Source organism: Pelobates fuscus, chromosome 7, assembly GCF_036172605.1.
Source record: "Pelobates fuscus isolate aPelFus1 chromosome 7, aPelFus1.pri, whole genome shotgun sequence".
Classification (NCBI taxonomy): Eukaryota; Metazoa; Chordata; class Amphibia; order Anura; family Pelobatidae; genus Pelobates; species Pelobates fuscus.
The window spans coordinates 76,369,979-76,387,765 of NC_086323.1; the positions used below are offsets into that span (position 1 = coordinate 76,369,979).

The 17,787-nt window shown below is 37.1% G+C and overlaps 1 protein-coding gene across 3 annotated transcripts in view; it reads left to right on the forward strand.

Moving 5' to 3' along the window:
• The first annotated feature begins 2,620 nt into the window (after nucleotides 1-2,620).
• NTNG1 (netrin G1) overlaps nucleotides 2,621-17,787 on the forward strand; it is a 262,767-nt gene continuing 247,600 nt past the window's right edge. For all 3 annotated transcript variants that reach the window (XM_063426081.1, XM_063426082.1, XM_063426083.1), the window contains exon 1: nucleotides 2,621-3,476. The gene's annotated coding sequence lies outside the window, so the exon portion shown is untranslated. The remainder of the gene's footprint in view (nucleotides 3,477-17,787) is intronic.

Genomic DNA, 17,787 nt, shown 5'->3' on the forward strand with positions numbered 1-17,787 from the left:
TTCTGATTGCTTTACTCCCCCCTTTTAATCTACTTATTACTCTACATTACATTTCCATTTTAACCTCTCCTATGTCTCAGTATAACATATTTAGAAAAAAAAACCTGCTGTTGTTCCATATAACTGTATCGCATAATCCCTCAGATTAAATCCTATAACCTTTCTCAGTATGTCTTCATTTCTCCATGTGACATTTCACTATATTTTTCATATTGCTTCTTGTTACTCCTCCCAGCACCTCCTCCTAATGCTTCGTATAGCACCTTATTATATTATATCCCCCAATTGATCCATACAATGTTTCCCAATACATTTCCTTTAATGTTTCAAATAACCTCTCACAATAACGAACTATATTGCTTATATCTTAATACTGTCTCCTAATGATCTAGATGACTTGTCTATTCTCTTTTTTTATGTAATCCCACATAACTTTTCCCTACACCTCTTTCTATATATATATATATTTGTGTGTTTTTATACCTCCCTCTGTCTCTATATTTAACGTCTACCCATGTCTCCTCTAACTGCTACTATATCTCACTATAAAACATTCCCATCACTCCATGTGTTCTATCCCTGGATTATTTATCCCTTTGCTTCTCATAACCTCATGCTAATTTCCTGTCTAAAAGCACACTCAATAAAACCCCTTTCCCGTATCCTACCTCAACTTATATCCACTGCTGCGTCATATAACCCAATCTCTTCTACTTGTCCTACGTAGTACAAAATCTCTGTCTGCATGCATATAGCTCCTCCACGTTATACATAATTTTAAATAATTCTCTCCATTTCTTTATATAATGTCTTTTGCTCAACCCTAAATTATTGTGAACTACATTACCCATGATGCTAAGCTGGTCTTTTTATTTTTTTGGTCGAGCATCATGGAGTCCATAAACATCAGGAGAGCCAAGCTTGGCCATCAGTATTGTATCTCCTTCTATTTTATACACAAATTCCCTATAACTCCCTCTACTTCCTATTATAACATAGAAATCCTCATATTGTTTTATATAATCACATCAAGATGCAGCCTAAATACATCGGCTCTAAGGAATTAATCCATCTCTCTCTAGGACCTGGAGAAAGTGCCCAAACCCAGAGAAGGGGATCGGGACCCTGCTATACCAGGTAAGTTCCCAAGTGTGCCCAAAGGGCATTGCGAATAAAAATGAAATTGAAATAAACTACAATCATTTTGTGCCACTCTATAAAGTCTTTCATTATGACCTCTTATTCTGTATGTAGGAGGATGGCATTAATACATTATCTCAAGCAAGGAAGCCACTACAAATAGAGAAGGGGATCAGTCTGCCCCCGGGTACTTGACAGAATTGCACTTCTCTTATATGCCCTGATCCGCTAACAGGCCCCTGCATTTCAACACCAGGAGAATCTCGTCTTATGTGGTTAACCTTTTGATCTAGCTATTAGTTAACCCTTTCACTAACAAGATACTTAAGAAAGGTGCAAGTAGACAATCGCAAAAAAGCCCTAAACAACGAAAGCAGTCAAGTAATAAAAAAATATATTCTATAAACCTGGCTTTAAGTTCAGCTGTGTTTGATTGCTCCCTCCCTGAATCGCTGCCCTGCACAGGCATTGTAATCTGGAAAATTGGTGCGTTTTGCACAATAAAATCGCTGAAACTCCAGGACTCTCCATGTATCTTCTTGAGTGAGGAAAAATCTATTGTTATTGATTTATGGCAGAGATAAGAGGGGTGTCAGGGAGTGTCGCTTAGACTTGCTTTATTATATTGCTTTACTCAAATATTTAACATTCTGCTTTTATATATATATATATATATATATATATATGTATATATATATATATATATTGCATGCATTATTTTTTATAAATTAAAACATTGTCTCTTGCTGGTGTTTCAGGAACACTTGCATACAAATGGCGTAGTAACAGCTCATTATATACCATTATTTCGCATATGTGGAAATACTCCTAATCTACATGCATTAAGATTTAAGAGAGTATGCAATGATTGTGACATTTTGAAGCATAATGTCACAGCACTGTACGGATGAATATATTGTCCTAAATGCGCACACAATGCACTTTTACATATTTATTAAATAAACATGTCTTTATGCATAGCTAGATAATGTCTACACATAAAGCGAAAGAGAAATCCTATTTGGAGATTCTTGCTTTGGATATGTTTGAGTGATTGTATGTATATATGTGTGTGTGTGTGTGTGTGTGTATATTTATATACATATTTTTAAGATTGCTCACAGCACGAGAACACTCTAGATGCATGCAGAGCTATCTGCTTTGTGCATCGTATGCATAGTTCTGTATTTCTTTAGTAAAAGGCATAATCTCTCTTATGAAAGCAAGTATCCCGAGGCTACCTCTTTCTCCCCACGAAGTCAGCATCTCTGAATTAACCAGTTCTAAAGAACGTCCCCTTTCTCCCTCCTCCTCTGACACCTGGGATTTCCATTTTTGGGAGAGCCGCAGAGCTTGCAATCAATAATGCAGAGCCCTTAGCAGATAATCAGCTGTGGACTTTAGGACCGCTCAGGAATCCTGGTTTAGAGCTGGTATAAGGTTTGCAATCTCTTGTTTGCTGGCATTTGAAAATCTTCTCTCCAAACAGCAAGACACCTCTCTCCTCCTCCTCTGGTGTGCCAGCTGCACTCCCAACTCTGCCCCTTTCCCCACCTGCTGCTGTTGTGAACACAGGGTGAGCCTCTCCCCACCCCACCCTTCTAGGAGAAGTCCCTTGCTCATCAAATTGAAGCATGTGTCTTCTTTTTCCCCACACCTTAGAGCTATGTGTTTTGCAGTAAGTTGGAGGGACAGACTGGTCACTGGAAGGACAGCAAGTTCCCCATCCATTATGCCAATGCTAATTAGGAGTGATTGATGCTGCCTCTCAAACCCCCTCAACAAATCTCCATTCTAAATACAATGAGAGCAGGCTCTGCTGTGCATTTCAGTACTCCGGACCAGCAGCATCTCCCTACACTTCACATCTGGAGGCTGACAGTGGAGGGACCAAACCGAACATCTGGGAGCCAAAGTGACCGTGTCACCTCTTGATTCTACTTTCTATTTATTTTTTTCCCCCCCAATCGTACTCTTTTCTTTCACTGAATGTTTTATTTTTACAGGATATTAAATGGATAAAATTGACTTTAACTCTCACGTAGTACCTCCACCTGCAAAACCCACTGGGGGTCTATGCTCCGTACGAAAATGCGCTGGATATAGCAGTGATATGGCTGGTCTGTAGGGGATACCCTGGTCTTTTCTGAAACTCTTTTTTGTATGCTGTTTTAAACCTGAAAAAAGGATTTTGTTTATTATTCTTTTTTTTTCCCTAAAAGTAATTCTGGATAAAAAAAAAAATCTCTCCTGTTCACTAATGAGCACCAATAAAAGGATTATAACTCTTCACGCGGGGACGTCTCTCTAATTAGGGCACAGAAAGCTTCCTTTCAGTAAGTACATACTTTCTTGAATGTATTTTCTTTTCTCATTTGCATTTCTTTTATTGCTGAAATGTTCGAAGCACAAGCTTGGGCTAGAAGCTGAGAGTCAGGTGAATTCCCTCAGGGGTTAGCTAAGAGATGGGGGGAGATGGTTCTTTCCTAATTGTGCCTTATTTTTTGTCAAGATGAGCTTTGAGGCTGTCATACTTTGAACAGGCTCCCGTGTCTCTTCTCTGTGTCTTGCTGTTATGTGCAAGATCTAGCTTTTGAAATCAGGTCTTTCTGATCTTTGTTATCAGCTTGAGATCCATGTAGGTGACTGTATACCGCATCCACTATTTGTCTTTAGAATGTACATAGTGGTATATTTACATCTGTATATATGTGATTGTGTGTGTGTGTGTGTGTGTGTATGTGTGTGTGTGTGTGTCTGTATGCTGATAGAGCAAAGTACCTATACTAATTGTTATAGTGCTTATAAACCCATATTAAAATTCAATACAGAGGGGATTATAGTAGCAAAATATGAGGCAATTTAGTTTCACTCTTCTTTTTATTTAACTCCTGAGTTGTATATTAAGTGAGAGTACGTTGGTGTTGAAGGCAGCCCCCAATAGCACACAATATTTTGATACAGGTATTGAGGTCTATGCACAGCACAGGTGAATATAAAGAAGAATAGAGAAAAAGGGTTCTATAAAGATACTTACGTACATGTTATTATAAAGCTGGGAGCAAATGGATGTCTATCGAGTAAGATATAAATAACAAATGAGCATACAACCTCAATAACCGTACGATAGGTATATGTCTAGATGCTTTTGTGATTTGAGTACTTACTGTTTGAGTGGCACCTTTACTGACCTTTTTAAGAGTCAATTATGGAGGCTCCTTGGCTGAAAGAAAACACAACCCCATAAAATTATAGGAGAGATCCAGTATGAGAGTAAGCATTTCATATGATTTGCTAAATCTGGTGCTGTTTTCCAACCATAATAGAGAGTTGAGCTGACGTTCCAGTTTTTCTATTCACTGTGGGATGAGCGTCTGTACAGAGCAGTCTCTGACCATTAACATCTGAGCATCCAAAGAACATTAACTCTGCAATTGGTCCCTATAGGCAAGCAACAGAATGATGTGCAGCTCCCCCTGGTGGACACTTGAGGAATGACCTTTTCTATTTACAGCTGGTTGCGTGTGCATCTTAGACAGCAGGCTCCTTGAGGATAGAGAGAACGGAAGAGCTCAGTTTTATTAAACGAACACTTCTCGTTTTCCCATTACTTAGGAATCACTAAAGGAAACTGCAGGTCCTGACTAAGAGCACTAGTTAAGATGTATGCTACCAAGCAGTGCATTTTAGCACTGGGAAACCTAAATGAATTTAGATTAGGTAGACCTGTATACATATGTATGGAAATTCATTAAACTAAATGATCTGTAGACCTTATTCAGAAAATGTGTTATACATTACTAAAAAAAACTATTCACAGGTGCAAGGAGTAACAGTTTTATTGAATGGAAGAATGGATTGATGTAGAGATGGGTAGCTGGTTTGGTAGATGGACACAACTGAATTCGCAATCTCAATCTAAACATTTGTACAACATGCACTAACCCAAAGATAAGATATAGATAGCAGCAGCTGTTAACTGCATGACCTTTACAGTAAACCTAGTGATATTGTCCTATTTCAAGTAATAAATAGGTAAACATTGCAATAATACATTTAAGTATCAGAATTTCTTTACGGAATCATAGACATCTTTCTAAAGGCAAACAAGCTAATAAATAAAACGCTTGATGCTTGTGCAATATATTGATAGTGTGACAAATACAGCAATAAAAGTATAAGTGAAATTCAATGTTTTAGTCTTAATGCCTCTTCATAATCCAATGTCTTAAAATTAACAGAATGTCAGCTCTTGAGCGTCTGCAGCATCTCTGCGAAGCCATTTGATCATACACACAAAACTATGAGAGGTTTATTCTCTGGATTGTACTAAACTGAGAGTGAATGGTAAAAAGGAAAACTAAATGACTTACGCTGTGACTATAGCTAGATTGCAGAACTTTTCCAGATAAGAACTTTTTGGATATACTTTGCTAAGCAGATTTCAGATCGCTAGAATTCATTATTAAGAACGGGGACAGGCAACCTTAGGTGCTCCAGATGTTTTGGACTACATCTCCCATAACGCATCATGGGAGGTGTAGTCCAAAACATCTGGAGTGCCGAAGGGTGCCTATGCCTGATTTAGAATATAACACCTTAGAGTGGTCGTATAGTTACATAGATGATATTTTTTTAACATCCACGAACACCCCCTATTGATAGTTCTGTCAGTGAGAGGGCATCTGCGTAACACCTAAAATGCTTTATTTTTACAAGCCACAGACCTACATAAGCCACATTGCCTTATATAAGATAAAGCTAGTTACTATAGGTTGTAATCTTTCAAATAATGTAACAAACGTTTACATACCGTTTGATCAGATCCAGAGGATAGTTTAACAACAATTTTTGCATATGAAATAATACATATAAAATATCAAAAAATCAATCTGCAATAGGTTTTGATACTGCATATTTTAATTGCCAAATATTTCATAATTTACCTTTTGTTATATGTACGATTAATACAATTATTTCCCTTTTTTTGATTTTGCATCTCACTCTGTAGCCGAACACATGGAAATGAATGTGAGGCTGTAAACTTATGTGTGACATATACAGTGAATATTTAATAGTAGTGATCTCATTCCTCAAAAAAAAAAAAAAAAAAAGGAACATAGTTATCAGACTGTGCAAGAAGGGATTCAGCAAGATAAATCCTCTAGAATGTAGCTTTTATTCTGGGGGAGGGGGGCATTAACAAAGGTCAAATTAATCTACCCATCAATGGACTTAACATTAAAAATATAGATGCAAGACACAACAAAGCAACTCCTGGCAACCTGCCAACAGGCACTTAAATTACAATATAAACTGTTAATATGCCCGATATTGCCCATGCAGACTTCTACTTGGCTATGAAAATCTATTTTACACAGAATTATCTTGTAAGATTATCCCAGTACTGTATGCATCTTTTTTCTATAATTCTCCAGATTCCATATTTCCACAGGTTCTCAAAGGAGACATAAATTCTTTTAAATGCCATAGGACCGTGGTATCCTTCCTTACCTGGCACTTAGACCTAACAAACCTGGCACACACTTGTTATTTCATCACTAAATTTATCCAAATCTCTAATTCTACCACTGGCCCCTCCTCAAGTGAGAAACAGAAATTATACAATTAGAGTAAAAAATTGTAACTACTAGGTTATTGTTCTCCAGGTAATCTGTTCAGTATTTTCAAGGTAATGGTGATTCATTTAGCTATATATCAGATGTTATGTATCAAACACCAGGTTTATCTGGTTTTATATGTGATCAATGATAATACATTACCTGCAGTGATTTATAACAGCTGCCCCATCTCTCCCTTGGGGTGGGGTGGAGGGGACTTTCATTAAAATTGCATCAAACTTATTGTGAGTGTTGATATCACCTTTTTTCCTGTCCTTCTTGCTGGGGGGGGTGGGGGGGGGGGGAGTGTTTTAGCTTATCAAAGGAATTCTAATTCTTTCAAAAAAATATTTTTATTAAAACTACGGTTAGCAAAGATGAAGCAGAAATTATCACATTGGGCTCTTTTTTTTGTGTTTAATTTTTAATATATTTTGTTATTGAAAAAAGATTTAACAAAAGAAAGATTTCCTTTTTTTTTTATTAAGCTATTTGAAAGGATTTTTCTTGAAACAAATTTGTTCAATTTCACAATTTGGTAGTTGGATCCCTTTTAATGAATGATTCCGAGCAAAGTTGCTACTATTATTTGCAAAGTTATTTAGAGACTTACTGTAGGTGTAGGACAGAAATAATCGTAAAAATGTCCTTAGATCATATAAGTGCTTTCTGCAATTTTGTCAGTTGCGATTCAAGTCACGTGATAAAAAAAAAAAATTGTGTTTTATTTGGAATCATTTATCTACTCCTCATTATCGAAAAAAATCTGAATGACGCTTCTTTTTTAGATTTTTGTAAAAATACCTGTATTTTCATGATGTGGTAAGATTTTTTTTTTTTTTATAGTAACTATTTCGAGATCCAACAATTTAATGTGTTTGACTGAAATGCCAGTCAAACCAGTGCCTACTAATTACATTTTTTTAAATGGATATAAAGAACAATAAACACTTTCTAGTGTGCTGTCTCATGAATGGAATAAACACAGTATCACTTATGAAAATGTTCAAGATTTAAAGGTCATTTACATATTAGCATTGAATTTATGATAGACAGACAGACGGATGAATGAATGGATGGACAGAGGTTAGAAGAGCCAAAAGATATTGAGGCATAGTCATTAGAACCTTTTTAATCTCATCTTGAATCCCATCATCAGTCTAACACAGCATTCACCTAATGATTTATTGTCAAAGAAAAAGAAAAAAGAGGTCAAGAATTTCTTAATTTTGTGCTCTGTTATTATGATTCCTTTCTGCTCTTTGGTATAATGTTCTATTATGTAGAAATGTCCTAAAAATCCCACATATTATAATTTCCTAACATACTCCGTAAATATGTGCCGCCCGAGTCTTCTATAATTTGTGATAGAAAACTACTGTACTTACTTAAAAACGTTGCAGCACTGAAAGCCCGATGTTGCAGTTATGATAATACCTTAATTTCATGCAGGCTTTTATGGTGATTTACTTTAGTTTCTCTAATTCACATTACCCATTATCCCAAAGAGGATTGTATGTGGTGGGATAAGTAAAGCTAGTACGCTAAAATCTCTGCCTTGTAGAGTTTAGATGGATGGACGGGTGGATAGATAGACAGAGGATATCAGATTAAATGAGCAAGCTCAAACTAGACATTAGTGTTAATCTAAATGACGCAGGTATCATTTCTTGCTATACTAACAAGTCTTGGCACATGCACATGAATGTATTTACAGTAATAAATGTGTATTTATTGGGAAACGCCATTAAACCAAATTAAACGTAATACTTCTGCCAGCCGTATCTTTATTTCTACCAAATAAACAATCAAATTAAACACTTAATGCTTCTGCTTTTAACTGGCAGAGCTACAAATACAACACAATTTAGGCACAGACAACTGCCAGGCTTTCATTTGCAGTATACTGTGGTTTACTACTGGAGCACCATGGGTGTTGTAGTCCTAAAGAACTGTAATCCTAAATTCATACTATTGGAATAGATGGCGAAATTTAGATTTTTTTCTTATTTTTAAATATAATTAGAATATAGTAACTGAAAATATATGAACAAATGTGTATAATTATCTATCAAAAACGTTTCTAAGTTCTTACATAGTAACGCTAACATAATAAAAAAAATACTAAAATATATATATATAATTTTTTTAAGTAAATAATAAATTACCAATTGTCTAGAGACATGGGAAGACTTGGGAAATGGCTTTGCAGATTAGCAAGGGATTTTAATAATCTATTATATTATGAGTTTGAGATGGGTTAATTTTTTTTTAAAAAATAATCCATTCTTACAGCAAAAGATGAATTTGATGAGAAAACCATTGTCTTTTTTATGACTTAAATGGTTATTTACTGAAATGTTAATTGTTGGGAATTCATCATGATTTGAATGCAAATTTAAAATTGTAGGCCAAAATAGCGGATTGAAAAAAATAAAATAAAATCATGTTAAACTCCCAATAGTTTACACTGCTGAATGACCCTATGTGTCAAATAATATTCTCACAGAGGCTACAACTGACAATTGTGTAAAATTAACCATATGCTAAATTTCGAGGCAATATAAATCAGATTTCACAAGTCTCAGCATATATCTTAGAGGTGCCAAGTTGTTGTATAAATATAAGTGTTTCCCTATTCAACTTTTATTTATTATTATGCATTAATTATTCTTAAAATGCAAATACAAATAATATGATGGGGATGAATACATATGACTATGGCAATTGAGTAAATATTCCTCAGAGATTACATGCTTTTTTATATTTCTCTATTTCTTAAGCTATTGGAAAACAATGTTTTACAGTACAATGTTTTACTTTTTGAATGAATTTTTTTTTTATGCTGAGAGCGTTCTGAAACATGCATACGTCAAACATGCATTGATTACAGTGAAACCATGCAATATGGTATTTTCATTCAGTCTACAAAAAGTATTTTTCATTTTTATTAGGCCTAACGCGTGTATCATATGTAGAAGATTGCACTGGTAAGAGGAGAGATTTCACTCTTAAAGATGCAAAATAGTAATTTGAAGGTCTTTTTAAATGTGCTATAGATTTGTGGATGCACCTGTTGTATCGCAGGTGTAGCTTAGTGGAATGGAGAGGAAAAGTCAGTCTTCTTATGGTCTGTGAATAGTACCAGTCTTTAGTCCTTACTTACAACAAGGTTTAAAAGAGTTTCCTAAATTATTAAAAATGTTTTTTTTTGGGGGGGTTTTCTGATTTGTTAGACTACAGATGAATAATGTTGTACGTTAGAGAAGACATAAAGTATACTGTGTAATAATTGTATTTCTAGACCACACACTATCTTGTCCCACCTCATGAACAAAGAATAATGTATTCATTATTAAAATGCAATACATTGCTCATTTAAATACATACGCAAGCGTCCTAATGACTGCAGGTATAGAGATTTGCAGGCAGGTGGATAACACTCAAGACTAGTTCAGGACTGCAACTTATATCTATAGATATACACAAAATATTTTTTATTATCGTTATTATTTTTAATTTAATTTTATTTTTTATTTCAAAAATATTTCAAAAACATGTTTTAGAATGATCTTTAAGGAAATTAAGCAGTTTTGAACTGTCAGGGCTGGTAGGAGCCATTATTCATTTTCTGTCTGTCTGGGGTTTTTTTTGTCTTTTTTTTTTTTTCACTGTGGATTACCCATCTACTGCATTGCCCTGCATGTTTAATGCATCGTGACCCCACGCAGTATTTCTAATCCGATATGCAAACATGTCTTAAAGGACCACTATAGAGTCCCAGACCACTTCAGCTCAATGTAGTGGTCAGGGTGCCAGGTCCCCTTAGATTTAACCCTGTAGCTGGAAACATAGCAGTTTCAGAGAAACTGCTATGTTTACATTGCAGGGTTAATCCAGCCTCTAGAGGCTGTCTCCCTGATAGCCACTAGGGGCCGCTTCCACGACTTACACTGAGTAAATCACATTTATTTGATGCTGCACATCCCCTCGGAGTCCAGCATCAAGAAAAATCCTCATAGGAAAGCATTGAGTGATGCTTTCCTATTGGCGGGTTTAAATGCGTGCGCACCTCTGCCTGTGCATTCAGCTCCACTAGGAACCTGACATTGGTGGGTGAGAAGAGGTCACCAGCGCCGAGGGAGCCCAGCGCTGGATTAAGGTAAGTGGCTGAAGGTGTTTTAACATCTTCAGCACCGAGGGAGGGGGGCATTCTAAGATCCTATAGTGACAGGAAAATAGGTTTGTTTTCCTTACACTGTAGGATCCCTTTAAATACTTTCTCAAATCAACTATTCTGATAGCTCTACTATGTAGGGTAGTCATTATGTGACCGCACAGAACGTTAAAGCATGCGATTACTCTTGAACACTTATACACAAAATATTTTGGGATGTTTCATGTTCAGAGGTTTATCTATTGAACAATGAGCAGCGATAATTGAACAGAGTAATTTACTTAAGTGGAAATCACCAGGAATTCAAAGTAAACACATTTTTAAATTAATTTTAATTTCACATTGAAAAGCTCTGCAGGAGTTATTTACTAACATATAAACAGGATTAAAAAGTGGATTGCAAATCTTAGGTTACATAGCTGATATGAAAACATAGCTGACTTGGAAAACAATTTCAAAAAGACTATTTTGACCTTAAGTTTGAAATTCATTTTGAAGCCATTTTGACTTCAATTCAATTCACACTTGTGAATAACCCTGCAAAGTGTTATTCCCCCCAGTCATAATTTAGGCTAGACTGGCCAATTTAAATAATTCTCTAGCTAATACACATTTGTACACTGTGCAAATGCTATTGCGGCTTCGGTCTATCTAACATTGTGGCATGTCCCATTTCTTCTACACTCACTACATCCACTTTTTCTCTGTCTCAGACTAAATAAAAGGAGCTGCTAATGCATCATTAGATGCATTTGCGCCAAGCTCAGGGTGCTGTCTGCATAGATTGCCCTTAGTTGGCCAGTCTGCATGATTGGTGGGCAGCCTGATATGCATTCACACCAGGTTGACCTCCCATTCTTCTGGGAGACTCACCCACTTTACCACACCCACCGACATACTGCTTCACTGCACACTGCTGTTAGGGGATATGGATTTGCTTGAGAGATGAAAGCGGGAGATTAGCATAGGTTTTCTTATATCGGCATTCTGGGATTTTTCCCTCCAGCACCATCTCCTTTAGATCTATGATGAGTGGCCCATCATAATCGTCCGCACCAGAAACAATTGGCTATTAATCCAGATCTGACAATAAGAGGGTGCCAGGGCCCTCCTGGCACCATAACTCCTGCAGCAGGCTGTAGTGGCTATGGTGCTTGGAGTGTTCCTTTAAGGACACAATTGCCTAAACTCTCATGATTTATGGCACCATGCAGTACTCTCTCACCTGCCTGTGAACGCCCTGGAATAGACTTTTGTGTTTGCTTAGAATAAAATCTGAGAATCATTAAGAATTATTGCTATTGAATCGACACTGGCATCTCCCATGAACCTAAGTGACTTTGACTTGAGTAAGAAGACATTTTGCCACTATATAAAAACATCCCTCCTAATTAATACAAATTGGAAAAGAACAGTACGAGCAGATGATAAAACTTGCTTACTGTACACACTAGGCAAGATTTTCACGTATTTCAGTCCATACGTAAGTGTATTAAACTCTTTTTATGGAAGACCCTATTGGTCACCTTGCCAGACAATCTGTAATCCTGTTGAGAATGCGCTCCAGGACACATTTCCTTTCATGGCTAGGTATGTCAGCAGTAACCCTAATTCTGTCACTGGTAGACCCCCCACCTACGCACCACTTGCCATAAACTCATACTTGGAAAGTTTGGTGTCTGCGTTGATAAAGGGTGGCTGAATATTTTCTTATTACAGTATACATTATGTGGACATGCACATTTCTGCGCCTTGTATATGGGAGTGCCGAGCATGTTCCTATTTCTACTATATGATTAATTGAAAGGCGTTCGTTATCTTGTCACACTGTAAAGCACTAGGTGTTTTGTCACTTTGTGCTCACACTCCCTCTTGCTTTAGCAGTTACCACACGTGTCTAGCTAGTTAAGGATTTCTTTATTTAATTAATTTTCACATTTATTATACAGTGTTCTATTCCAGGGCTCAATAGATTGGTGATTGTGCAAAATAAATATGCATATTTGCTTTATTTTGATGGTGTCTCTATTCTTTTGAACTCAATATTTTTTATGTGATATAATCTACAGTTTATGTCTGCATTTAACATTAGAAATAGTTTGTTGTTCAGTTTAAAAAAAAATGATGTGTTAAGGCTTTTGATTAATACTAATATAGTTTGATTCAAAAATAAAAGGAACACTCCACGCACTGTAACCACTACAGCTTGCTGTAAGCTCCCTGTTTTGAGCTAGCCTGGCACTGTTAACCAATGATGCAGCCCTGCACTTGAGGACTTGGCATAGGAGAGCTAATGGAAGCTCCTTGCTGCAGATTTCGGTCTCAAGATGACGAGGCAGCCGACTCCCAGTGGACCCCAGATAAGTTGTCAAACAATTCACATATAGTGACTACTTACAATAAGCAGGGCCAATGGAGGTGAAGTTCCAGACCCATGACCGTGGAATAGGCCAATTTAATGAAACAATAATAAAATTTTTACTACTATTCAAATGTTCTTGCTTTGTCAAATTGTTTTTTAACGGTTTAAAACATACCTGGGGTCCTCGTCGCCTCCTCCCCTGGAGTCCATAAGCTCCTGACCGGAGCCTCCATTAGCTCTCCTGTGCTCTGCAGTGATGGCTCATTGGTTTATAATGCTGGGTAAGCCTAGAGCTTGTGGACTGCAGAAAAGGAGGCAACTGGTGCTCGGAGGACCCTAAGTAAAAAGTCAAAGCTCTTAGCCAATGAGATGGGGGGGAGGGGGAGCATTGGCACTCCTAGCACTATACTTCCTACTTTTAGATGTAGTGTATAAGGAGCTTGGAGTGTCCCTTTAACTATGTAGCGCATACTACTCAACTGTAGACATTATTATAAACTTGCCAGGTCTAACATATGCTTGAGTAATTTTCTTAATTATGTAGTGTGCGTGTGTCTGTGTATGTGTATGTGTCAGTAGTGTTTGCAAATAATGCTGCATAAACAAGATTGTTATTATTTGGGACTTATTCCCTTTGAAATATTAGTTGTTTCTCCCACCCACTTTGTTTTCACACTCTGATTTCTGCTGAATGCTTATGTTAAATTAAGTTGTTGGTGATACAGCCTTGATATCCTTGTCAGTGTAAATTAGCTATTTGTTCCAAAAAAAAAAGGCTATATAAAATAAAACTGGAAAAAAAGATAAATGCAAAACATGGAACAGGCCATTAGTGTTGTGTTCACTATGTGACATACAGTCCTGTATTCCCCACACATCAACAGAGCATGTGGAGATTTCATTTAATATAGGAGGGATTATAGCCTTTATATCTGCATGTCATTCATTGAAAACGGCTTTGTACAATCATCAGACATCAATATCTGGAGTAAAATATAAATCTGGCAACGTATTGCATATTGGAAGTTGGTAAATAAGCTAAAGTAAGGCAGGGACAACAATCTGACATTAAATGAATTAAACATACCAACTGATCCCCATATCTCATGAGCGCAAAAGGCACAGTAAAAAGTAAAACCTGCTATTTCAAATAAACCACAAATGTGTAGGCACAAATGTGCAGATGACCTAATCTTTGATCTTTTGGATCAACAGCAAAACACAGATGTGAAGAAGGTTGAACTTGATGGATGCATGCCTCTTTTCAGCCTATATAACTATATGTAATAACTATGTAACTATAGGCCAGTGGTTCCCAAACCATTCCTACCATTTATATCTCCATTGGAATAAAAAGGGGAAATACATACATCCTGGACTGTTGCTGGACCATGGAAACTGGTTTGGGAACCCCTGATGTAGGCAATACTGCACCTAAACGATCTGTACTGTTAGTTAAATACCCCACCACCCAAACCTGGTAAGCTAATCTTAAAACCAGCATGGGGCCCATAGGACACATTTATAACCAAAAATAAGTCTCACCTCTCTATTTCCATTATCTCCTAATGAAATACAGAACCTGACAATTAGCTGCAACTTAAACAGCCAATCACAATGCTAGAGAGGCGTAGTTTTGTGAAATATATGTCATGAGCAAGCAAATGCGCTTGCATTTTATTTTATTTTCATTTTCTTTTCTTCCATTTTTATTTTATAGTTACTGTTTACTTTTATGGGGGTTTTGAGAAATCCTTTACTTATTTAATACTACAGTTAATGATTTTAAAAAGCTAGTAATGAGTGCACACAATTGAAAGTCATAAGCTGTTGTTTTTTATATCAAGTTGTGGATTTCTTGCGGGCTGTATCTTAATTTATCTCTAGATGCAGTTAGAAAGAGATCTTTGAGTAACTAAGTAGAATTAAAAAGCAGCTGCCCTGTAAGGATATTTGAAGTTGCATGGTATTTTCCAATTTCATTCTCTACATATTTCTACCAAAATGTGTGTACCCCTTTATTTCCTCTTGTATACTTCCATAGATGTCATTCACACATTAACAGCATTACTTGCAATGTTACACTGTATTTTGCACACTAGGGTACTACGATATATATATATAGATTTTATGCCCCAACATAAGCCAGTCGTATTCTAAATTAGATAAAATACATGTAAGTGTCATGACCGTGACATGACTTTAATTACTTTGAGTTAGAGGTACATATTGCCTAAAAAATAATAAATTTAGGTTATACATTCTAAGAATATGTATATAATTTCTATAGTGACAGCATATTCTACAGTGCTTAACAGTTATAGAAGGGGGATATGAAGAAAGCCCTGCTCAAATTAGTTTAAGCCCTGCTCAAATGAGTTTACAATCTGAGGATATAGCATACACTCCGAAAAACCAGCTTAGCCTCCAGACCATGAACATGATTTTTTTTTTTAAAATCTAATTCAATATTGTGATGGATAGTGTAATATCCGTCACAAAACTGGGCATTTTTTTTTTTATCTAAACCATATTTTTTTTATCTGAAGCAGCCCACCTACTTTTCCTCCTCCCTGTGTGACCGTAACAAATTGTAGGTTTAAGCCCAGAATCCTCTGCCTTCTCTTAGCAAAGCCAAGTGCATGCTGTACTAGCCAATGAAGGCATTATTCACCGCCCCCAAACTTGTGAGAGATCCAACCGGAAGAGTGTGTGATGCACCCACACGCTGTACACTATTGTGAAATACAGCAGTCATTTAAAGTGTGTGCACGCACTAGTGAATTGAGCTTGTGTGTTGTGTGTCAGTGAACTTTTATTCCTTGTGTGTCTTTAAGTTCGACTGTAGTTAGCTTGTGTGTGTCTGTGAGTGAGCTTGTCAGTGTGTCCCATGTTTAAGTGTCCATATGACAACTTACCTAGAGTATGCCAAGACAACGGCCACCACCTACCCTGTAGCCAGAACCTTTGACACTGAGCTAAGCCCAGTAGTGCAGAGCCACACTTGGCAGAGCATGCTTAGCCTGCAATCTCTGCCAATGAGCCAGCCTGTGGGGCACGCCTTACTTCAGTCACTGAACAGTCTGCAGTGGTTATAGTGCCTGGAGTGTTCCTTTAAATAGTCTAGCAGTTCCCTTCTCAACATTAGGCTCTGGAATCGTCCCATCTGGCTGGGATTCAAACCTGTATTTTCCAGATCCACGGTATCTGTCTATGTAAGAATAAATCAAAGATCAAAGCACCCCAAAAAAATTATATAAATATCCATAGTGTTTGTGTGTGTGTGTGTGTGTGTGTGTGTGTGTGTATATATATATATATATATATATATATATAGAAGGCGTTATGCCTGAAATTGTGGGAGGGATTTAATGCCTATTTAAACCCTGCGTTCCCCCCACTCACCTGTCTGCGACGATTTCGGAAATTCGCTTTCATTTCCGTTTTCACAGACCTCTGACGTCAATCTGCCGCGACGCTCGTGCACAGCCCGCCGGTTTTTTCGTGAGTATTTTCCATACGCCTGGAAACCATTCGTCGGTTCATCCAAACCGTAAGTCCTTGCGAGTACTCTTCATTCTAAATCGCTTTCCGTGCGCATATTTCCTTCAACGGTATGCAATTCTCTGTTCAGCCAGTTCGTCTCAATTTGCTGTTCGGCGTACACGAATACACTTGTACCCCCTTTTTGTGGTCTTTGTCGGTCTGTTGAGCGAGCTGTTGTGGTTACCGGGAGGAGTTTGCCTTGTACTGCCCATGTTACGGTTTGCACATATATAACGTATATGTTCTTATCTAAACGTTACATTAATACATTTTTAAATATAAATGTAATGTTATGACCGGAGCGTTATTGAAATTTATCACCCGTTTCTTTTTGCATGATGTTGATGGCTAATTTGTAACTACATTAATTGGGTCTGTTCAGAGCCATTTCAAAATCTTTCTTCTGTTTGATAAACCCTTAGAGCGTTAAGGCCCACAACGAAAGACGCAGTTATTACTATGAATCAGTGCACCCTTATTCCATCCCGTTACCTCGTTTTTAGGATTTCCAGCGCAGTCGGCCTGCTTTTAGGCTTCATTTACCGAATTGAGAATTAGTCAATTATCCCCAATTCCCAGTTTTGTGACTACCCCCCTTTCAATCACCCCAGCACCACATGTGTATATATATTGACTGACTGGGACCCACAAACTTTGCTTCTCTAAGGCTGAAAGCCAGCGTAAATTGAAGGGTGAGAGATTTGTGAATTTAATTGTTTTTTTGCTGCTTTCTCACATTTTGGGAGTCTGTTGTCATTTTAACATGGTTTATAGTTTTGGGACATATTTATCAAGGCAAACCGGGTGCTTGCATGCAGGGCGTTAAATGGTGAGACATCCTGTTTTCCACGGTGATTGCACCTTACTTAGCACTTTGCCCCAGATTAGCACCTGCTTTCGCTTAGAACTATCAGCAGTTCACATCCTGTATGTGAGTTTCC